This window comes from Stegastes partitus, unplaced genomic scaffold (assembly GCF_000690725.1).
Source record: "Stegastes partitus isolate 25-593 unplaced genomic scaffold, Stegastes_partitus-1.0.2 Scaffold59, whole genome shotgun sequence".
Classification (NCBI taxonomy): Eukaryota; Metazoa; Chordata; class Actinopteri; family Pomacentridae; genus Stegastes; species Stegastes partitus.
In genome coordinates, this window is record NW_007577790.1 from 98,722 (window position 1) to 107,914 (window position 9,193).

Here is a 9,193-nt window from a genome sequence, read left to right on the forward strand (position 1 = left end):
CAGAAGTTTACATACACTAAGATCCCTATGCCTTCAAACTATTTGGGAAAGCCCAGATGATGACGTCATGGCTTTGCAAGCTTTTGATAGGTGAACTGACAACATTTGAGTTAATTCGAGGCACACCTGTGGATGTATTTTAAGGCACACCTCAAACACATTGCTTCCTTTCGTGACAACATGAAAAATCTAAAGAAATCAGCCCAGATATCAGGAAGAGGATTGTGGACCTCCACAAGTTTGGTTTATCCTTGGGCACAATTTCCAGATGCCTGAAGCTTCCACGTTCATCTGTTCAAACAATTATAGGCAAGTATAAACACCATGGGAATGTCCAGCCATCATAGTGCTCAGGAAGGAGATGAGTTCTGTGTCCCGGAGATGAAGTGTTTTGATGCGAAATGTGCGTATCAACCCCAGAATAAAAGCGAAAGACCTTGTGAAGATGCTGCTGAAGCTGGTAAGTGAGAGTCATTATCCACCGTGAAACTAGTCCTGTACCGACATGGGCTGAAGGCTACTCAGAGAGGAAGAAGACATTACTCCAAAAGCAACATAAAAAAAAAAGCCAGATTACAGTTTGCAAATGCACACAGGGACAAAGACCTTCATTTCTGGAGACATGTCCTGTGGTCTGACGAAAATAAAACCTTGATTTTTCTTGAAACCGGTGGACTTGGTGCTGTTTTGCTGGCCCAAGGTGACAGGTGTACTACTAATATTTCCCCTGAAGAGAAAAGAGTACTCTATCGCATGAGGACAAATGAATGCATGTATTACACATGTCTACTGCTATTACTGCACTCTGGTGGGTTTCTCATCACATTTACATTTAAGTTGAATGCCACGAATTAAAACTAAACAGAATGAGAGTCCACTGAGCTGGTTTTCTGTTTACAGTCATATCCTGAAGCCACAGTTTGTTTGCTCTTTGCTCCACCTCACAGTTCAGGCCTGCTTGCTCTCTGTTGCTGCAGTTGTTTCATGCTGGAATTATCTGCAGCTTTCCATTTGGACTGCATAATGCTCCATAATGAAATGAGACTGTGTGTACTTTCTGCATCGTTTGGTTATTTAAACACTACTTCATGGTGAAATGAATTTGAATACAGGTGTTACTGAGTTCCTTTCTTCAAACCACACCTTGTGCACCTCAGTAAGAGAACAGCGGTGTTTCTGTTACCAGATGACTGCAGTCACACAGGTAATAAATCTAAACCCTACGGACAATTTAGAATCACCAATTAACCTCAGCATGTTTTTGGACTGTGTGGGAGGAAGCCAGAGAACCCATGCTGCGGGGGAGAACATGCAAACTCCATGCAGAAAGATCCCAGTGCCCCCACCGGGATATGAACCGGCGACCTTCTTGCTGCAACAGTGCTACCAACTGCGCCACCTTGCAGCCCCTACAGAGAATACTATTTGCCTATTATAATACCACTTTGTGAACTATGACGTGGTTTCCTTGTGTTAATGTTTGTCAGTGTCAGCTTCCTGTAAATTCAAGCAGCTCCACCTGCCTGATGTTACCTTGTTTGCGGACAATAGAAAGCAGAAACAAAAAGTCTGCTGCAGTGTGGCTGCATATTCAATCAAGATTTAGAAAAAGAAGAAAAATGTAACATCAAAACCTCGATTCTGTTAAATACAATCAAAAAGAACACATTTAGTTGACTTAAATACTCCATCACAAGCCAAAACAAACATGAGCAAGACAATACAGCGCTGTAGCCAGGATACAGGTACATGTGCTGAAGGTCAAAGCGGCTCCTCCAACCTCAGAGAGCTGAGTAAACAGCAGTATTTGTCATGCGTATTTTTCGTGCTTGATTGAGTATTATGAAGTACAATATATAAGAATAGTATACTATATTTAAAATTTACAGTTAAAGTGAATAAGTTAAAGTAATAGTGTTGTAGTGTTGGAAATGGCTGACATGGAGCTAATTTCCACTGTTTTCTATCTCAGGTCAGTCAAGTAGTTTTATTTGTAACAATGACTTTTTTGAAATTAGACACAGGAAAGGAACTTGTAATTTTAACTTTTAAATGCATGTAAAAGAGTAAATGGTACAACATTTCCCTAAAACGTAGTATATGAAGAGGAATATAATAGAATTGTATTAAACTTGTATTTATGTAAACAAACAAAAAAAAAGTAAATATCAAGTAAATTAGGAATAATTTTAGTAAAAATTACAGTCAATTACTACATTGAATTATGTGAGAGGTCCTTCTCCTCTAGCTGGAATAGAATCTGATATTAAATAGTTAGACTGTGTTAAATAGCTGGAACTCTATTGGATAACCTTTTTTATACATTCAATTCAGTAGAAGATACAACGAGGTAAAGCTAACACCATGTGACACAACAACCGTCCTGTAGTTTATCTGATATTTTCTTATGCATATAGGTGTCCAGCCTTTAGAGACACTAGAGGAATGACAACAATTTCTGTCAGACATGAGCATAGCTTCGTAAAGCTACATTATTTCAGAACTGTAGAAACAGCAAGAGGGAGTTCAGAGGACTCTACCATGACGTGAGATGATGAATAATGTGTTGGCCTAAGGTCAGAGCTTTCAGTGTCATGAAGGTGGCTCTCTTTTAACCTGCTAGATCGCCATGGCAACCGATGCTGCACAGCTAACCTGCTCTGGAGCAGCATGTATGGCTGAATTACTCACCAATACGACTCACCATTGTGTAGTACACAGTAGTTTTACAGTGTTTAAGCAAAGTCATACGTGAGCTGGTGTGAAACCCAGGCTTTTCAAATGATCATTTAAGCTGGCAAGTTGCCATAATATCCACAAGTGAAATGAAAAAAGTCTGCCATTTCTGTCAAAGGACTGTCTTTTGCAGCAACTTTGCAAAATTCACTGTGAGAACAACTTCTTATGAAATAAATATTTGTACATTTACAAGCATTATTTTAAAGAAATCATTAAATGTACCATGTAGTTAGAGTTTTATCAGCTGCTGGCTTTGCGGTTTAGAATGAGTCCCAAAACAATATACAAGCAAGATTTTAAAAAAGAAAATAAACCCTGTAATATTGGTGTAATATCCCCTGAGGGACTTTGAGTGTGACTATGCGGTTGAGTGCGACCAGACATTTCTTGCTGCTTGTCACTGCAGACTGAACCTGTCTGTTCTGTGAGTTGGACTCAGGTGAAAGGAAGTGATGGTGGAAAAAATGTTGGGAAAATTTACCATGATGGCTCTTGAGAAGGCCAGTCCTCAGAGCGATGGCATTCTCAGATGCTTTGTTTCTTATTTCAGCTACTCTGACCTCCAGATGAGGTGCAGAGTTTTCTGCGTAACAGAGGTTAAACAACGGCACCACACCACCTGGTTACTATGGGAAACTGTCTCCATGCAATAAATGTATAATGATATGAGGAGTGGAGCTGCATGGGGTCCCTTTTGTTAAGTCAGTTCCACTTTGAGTTCTAGTATGTAAATCCTTTAAAACTGAGGCTGCAACAAAGTTAATTTTTTTTTTTCAGCTAAAAGCCCTGAAAAAAGATTCGATCGGCATCTTGAAGCTGAAGAGCACGACTTCTTACATGCAAATGAACATTCTAAATGGTGATTGACCCTTTAAATCTCTCCGTACATTGCAGTATACTGGAGTTTTAAATTTTTGTTTTTGTTTGTCTGTGGCGACATGGACCTGATGGACAAGCAGCAGCACATTTTTAGAACAACTAGCAATGATTGGTTTGCCAGCCCTGGAGAAGGGAGCAACCATTGTGACAGAAATGCAATGGTCTCCAGCAGCTAGTAGTGTGGAAGAGAATCCCAGAAAGAGTCCAAGAAAAATCTTTGTTGCTCCAGATAAAATAGAGACTCAGTGTTCAGATTAGGAGAGCAGTCCATCACCAGTGATGCAAACATCATAAGCACATGTCCACAGTGTTTGTGTGATTACTCTCACTTGGGAGAAAAGGACACGGAAGTTCCACACTTTGGGTTTAATATGAATAACCAGTCACACATGAAGGTTAGAGCAGTTTTTTTAAATTATTATTATTATTTTACAGCCCAGTGTTAGTTTTCTATTTTTACATTTTAGTGCTGCTGTTCTACCTGGTTTGAGAAAAAGTTAATGTTTCATATTTCTATGCAACAACCAAAGTTCAGCAACATTTGAATCAGAAATCTTCTGACAGTTGAAGGATTGTTTGGAGCGTAGGAGTTGAGTTTCTTGTCTTAAATGTAATGCTGCTACAATCACATGACCAACTGTATATGAAGGGCATTTTAGCATGTTTTCGCTCACTGACTTGGATTTACAGACCACACCTTAACTGTTTTGGTTCACTCTATCCTCTGAAAACTCCGACGATACACAAGCTGCCTAGCACCAAACAGCAGACACACAAAGTTAGCAACTAGCTGCTGAACACTGGGGAGACTAAAGACAGATCAAAGAAAGTAGGACTTGGATTCATCAGGTGGATCCACACACAACTCCAGATTATTTATACTGTTGCTCCACATCTTTTGGTGCGTTAATACTATTAATCAGTGGGGTCCAGCATGTTTTATGAACCTGGACAGGACTACCACAGAATGCATAGTCCTGGCAGTGAAGCACAAAGGTTGGAGTGTGATAGCATGGAGGCACAAAAATGCAAAAGGTGCTGGGAAGAATTATAGATGGTACCATGGATGTCTGTGGATATATTAGAATACTGCCTGACAAGATGACTCCCAATCTGCAGAAGCTTGGCAGAAGAGGAATTTTCCAGCACAATAACCCCCAACTCAAAAAGAGAAAGTGAAAACTGTGAACCAGAAAAGGCTACCTAACTTGAATCCTTTAAAAACACATTTGGGGTATTTTAAAGAGAAAGACGGGGCAACATGATTCCTCCAGTAACAATCAGCTGAATAAAAAAAAAAAAAATCTCTCCAGAAATTTGTGCAACATCAGGATCCTCCATGCCAGGGAGGATTAAGTCTGACATCAAAAATAAAGGTGGACATACAAAGTATTCCAAACACCAAAGATCTCGGTAATGAAAGTTGTACTGAAATTTGTAGCACTTTTAGTTCCTACTGTGGGGCTTGTATTTTAATTTAGTAAATTAAATGGATAGTTTTTAAGTTTACATCAGTGCAAAGACACTACTGCTCAGCAAAGAGGTAATCTGATTACTGTTAATCTAATAACATTCTTAATAATTCGATCACCTTTGTTCTGTAGTGTATGCCAATGTGCATACACTACAGAACAAACAGCATTCAATTTTAGAGAGAAAAACTCCAACACACACACACACACATACATATATATATATACTTTTTTATTATTATTTTACATATTTTTTTGTGACTTTAAAAACTTTTTTTCCCCTCCTGTACAGCGGTGTCTCTTGGCCCACAGTTCCTGAAGCACTTCAAGTTAAAGACTCCGCCAGAGAGTAGCATGTATATCTCCATCACCTTCATCCTGCTCTGTCTGGGAGGGAAATGTCTGCTCAACTGGGCGCTGGTGTTTTTTTCAGAAGAACCACATCTTCAAAAGCTTCCTGGGAGTTGTCAGTGTTTCCCTGGCTGTTGTTGAGACGGCCCTGACCCTCACCGTCACCACTATTCACATCATCCTCCTTGGTTTGCAGCTGACCAGATATCATGTATGTTTGCTGCTTCAAATCCTTGGATACCGCTACAGATTGCTGCAGAGTGCTGGTGTACTTGTGACTGGTTTCTGCACCGTGACTCAGAGGCTGCAAGCAGCCACCTTCAGGGCAAAATGGATTGTGTACTCATTTGTGACTGATTCGCTGTGGTGTCTTGCTGCTCTCTATGTCTTCCTGTTGTCTGACTTAATTCCTGTCTTGGATGATGTTTCCCACCACCGGATGCACTGGTGCTGGACTTTCCACACCTCTCACCTCTCATCCTACAAATTTCCACACTGCTTCTCCTGACTCTGGGCTGTGCTGCACTGCATGCTGGGCGTCCTCTTGTACTCAGCCGCTGCGTCCCACAGTTATCTCTGAATAATCCTCCTCCAAAAGATCAAATTACAGCGGAAAGTCAAACTCACATCAGGAGAAGTTTTGTTCACCAAGTCCTGCGAATATTTCTCAACACTTGGACTCTCTTCCTGTTTTTTCTGGCCATGCTCCTCCTGCTGCCTGTGAGAATACCCTCATACCTGGATCTGAACATTGCCTGGCTTTGCTTCCTCAACAGCCTTCTGATAGCAGTTGTTTTATGTGCAGTCTGGCCAGCCTCACAGCTATCGCAGGGCTTGGCATCAGTTCCTCCCGACAGCTTCTGTGAGTGGAGATTTAATTTTAGCCTGGCTGCAGACAACAAAACATGACCGCACAAAGCAGTTTATTGCAGGACATGTGTTACTAAAAGGTGATACCGACTGTGCATGCCCGAATGTCTTGTAAAAATATTTATATACCTCACTGGGGAACAGGAGAGAAATCTAACTAGACAGAGGCAAAGTCTGTCGGTCCATCATTTTTGAACAACAGCAAAAACATTGATTCTGATGCATTCTTATTTTGTTGTGGAGTGTCAGATTTTTTAAAAAATTAATGCAAGAACTGCCCTATTTTTTATTTATAGTCTAGGAGCAAAGATGCAGAGGCTGGTGAGGAGAAAAAATAATAAAGTCCCATAACACAATTACCCAAATAAACAACTACGAATAATCAGAGCAAATTTGTTGTGTGTGCTGTTGACAAAAAACAACAACAAACAAAAAACTGTAGCCTCATCATAACTTAACTACGGCAGCTTACAACCAAAACTATAAAAGCATTTTAATTGCTACTTGGCTACCTGTGTTTTGTTTAAGAGGCTACATTCTATATGTAGTTACCGGGAAGCATCCATATACACAATAATGTCACTACTGCACATATCTGTATATGTGTAATAAAACACTCGACATAATGGGAAAATACTTTGGCAAACAGATCAGACTTTTACTGACAGTAAAATAATAACCCAACCATTTTGGTCTGCTGTAGGGCTTTAACGCATGAACCGAATTAATGCTTAATAGATCGAGGACTATTTTTTATTTTTATTTTTTTAATAAACAAACAAATTTAGCTCAGGTGCTATGATATAACATCTGGTTCTTTAGCCTCCAACACCTTGGTCCAACGACAACTCTGGTCATTAAATGATAAAAAAACAGTGAAGATGATTTTCATCACACGGCAGATTTAATATTTTTTCACCCAGATGTTGTAGATTTGTGAGTGTTGGTCCTGTTAGCTTCTGTAATATAAAATAAACTTTTCTGGAGTAGTTAAGGAAATGGCTTTTAAAGCTACATCCTTTTCTACACCCGGGGTTTCTGACTGTGATCACCTGGTTGCTCTACAAGGACTGTGGTCAACTTCATCTCATCTCTACGTCCACGTAAGACTAGAAACTCTAAGGGAAAACAAATACTTCCCGGCTCTTTTTAAACTGTCTGTGCTTCAGGTAAAACATTCTGTCCCAATTAGAAGGTGATGATAATGATGTCACTGTGCTGCTGGATTTAATTCAAGAGTTTATACTAACAAGTTGAACACTGAGGTGCAACCCGGTGAATGTTTAATATAAAATAACGGGGCAATTTCTTATGATCCGACTTTGATTTTGTGGATGATGTGCCAGGAAATACTATTCAAAACCGTAAGTATTCCATTGTTAGCCCCTAATTGTGCTCATCTTGGGGTGCACTTGACTTTTATTCATCTGAAGTCAATGAAGAACTTGTGAGATTCCCATTTGTGTTACAAACAGACAAGAAAAGCAAAAGACAAGACTGGTTTTGACACTACAGAACTTTACTTGAATTTGATCCAAGTTCATTGTCTATACAGGGTTTATTTACAAGATCTGAAGTCAGGGAAGGGCAAAAACAGAAAAAAACAAACACTAGATACAACTGAGGTATTAGCTAAAAGCATTTACAGGTATGTCATTTACTAGTAAATATCAATGATGATAAACAGTTAGAGATGCAGTGTCTTCTGCTTAAAAAACATCTTTTTATATCACAACATGAGGTAGGAGAACAGTGTCTCGATTCATGCAAGAACAAAAGTCTCATCACACTGTAGTATTGGCAACGTAGTATGCAATGGTCATACACAGACACTGCGTTTAATGTTTCAGAACAGCATCGAGGGGGGAAAAAGGTTCTTTTCAGCAAAGCCATTGATTTTTTTTTTTTTTTTCCATTTAGAACAGGATGTGTGTAAATTAAAACAAGGTACTCTTAGTAGCCAGTGGTCAGTGTGATCTGTTCCCATTGCATTTCTACTTCCAAGAATAATTACTGGCTGAAAATTACACACCCAACTACAAAGCAAAGCCACCTGTAACACTTCAAAGGTCACCTCGGACTTCAGTTCACCAGTTTTCTTCACGTAGCCGGGAGGCAAATGGTTTTATGTAAATCCTGCATTCACACGTGTTCATGTGATGAAGCACAGCTCTTCTCACCTTGTTTTAGTCAGTTGGGCAAAATTCACACCTGTAAAAATTCTGTACAAATCCTATCCAAGTTCTCATAACACTGCAAAATGCAAAAAGGCCCAGCGTGCTGTGTTACAAGGGATTTTTCTCTCCTATTATTTAGTCCTTTTTTTTTCATTAGGATGTACAATTAAAGAAGCTAAACAGCGCCCCCTTATGTATAAAATGCTAACTATTCAGAGAGTAAAAGCACAGATGTCCATCAGATATTTGTTCGTGTTGTGAATTAAAAGAACATTTTAGTTTTTTTGTTCTGCCAAAGAGGTAACCGAGTGATTAAAAACGAACACTGATTATCTGTGTGATCACTGACAAGGATAATATATGATCTTAAATCAGAAAACATAACCACACATCCAGAGCTACATGAGCAAGTTTTCTCTTTCCCTTTTCAAAGCTGCTGTGCTTCAGACATGGGAGGCCAACACACACACACACACACACACGCATACACACACACACACACACACACGCATGTACGCAAAATTTCCAAATCAAATTAGGCTACAGTTTCTATTCTTCATAATCTGACTCTTGACTTTATATTTAGCCAACTTCTGAACCATTAATGAATATAAAACTTGCACATGTTCAATATTCATGCATATGAGCCATCTCAATAGTGTGTGCATTACGTGAGGGAAACTTCTTTCTTTTTTTCTTTTTTTT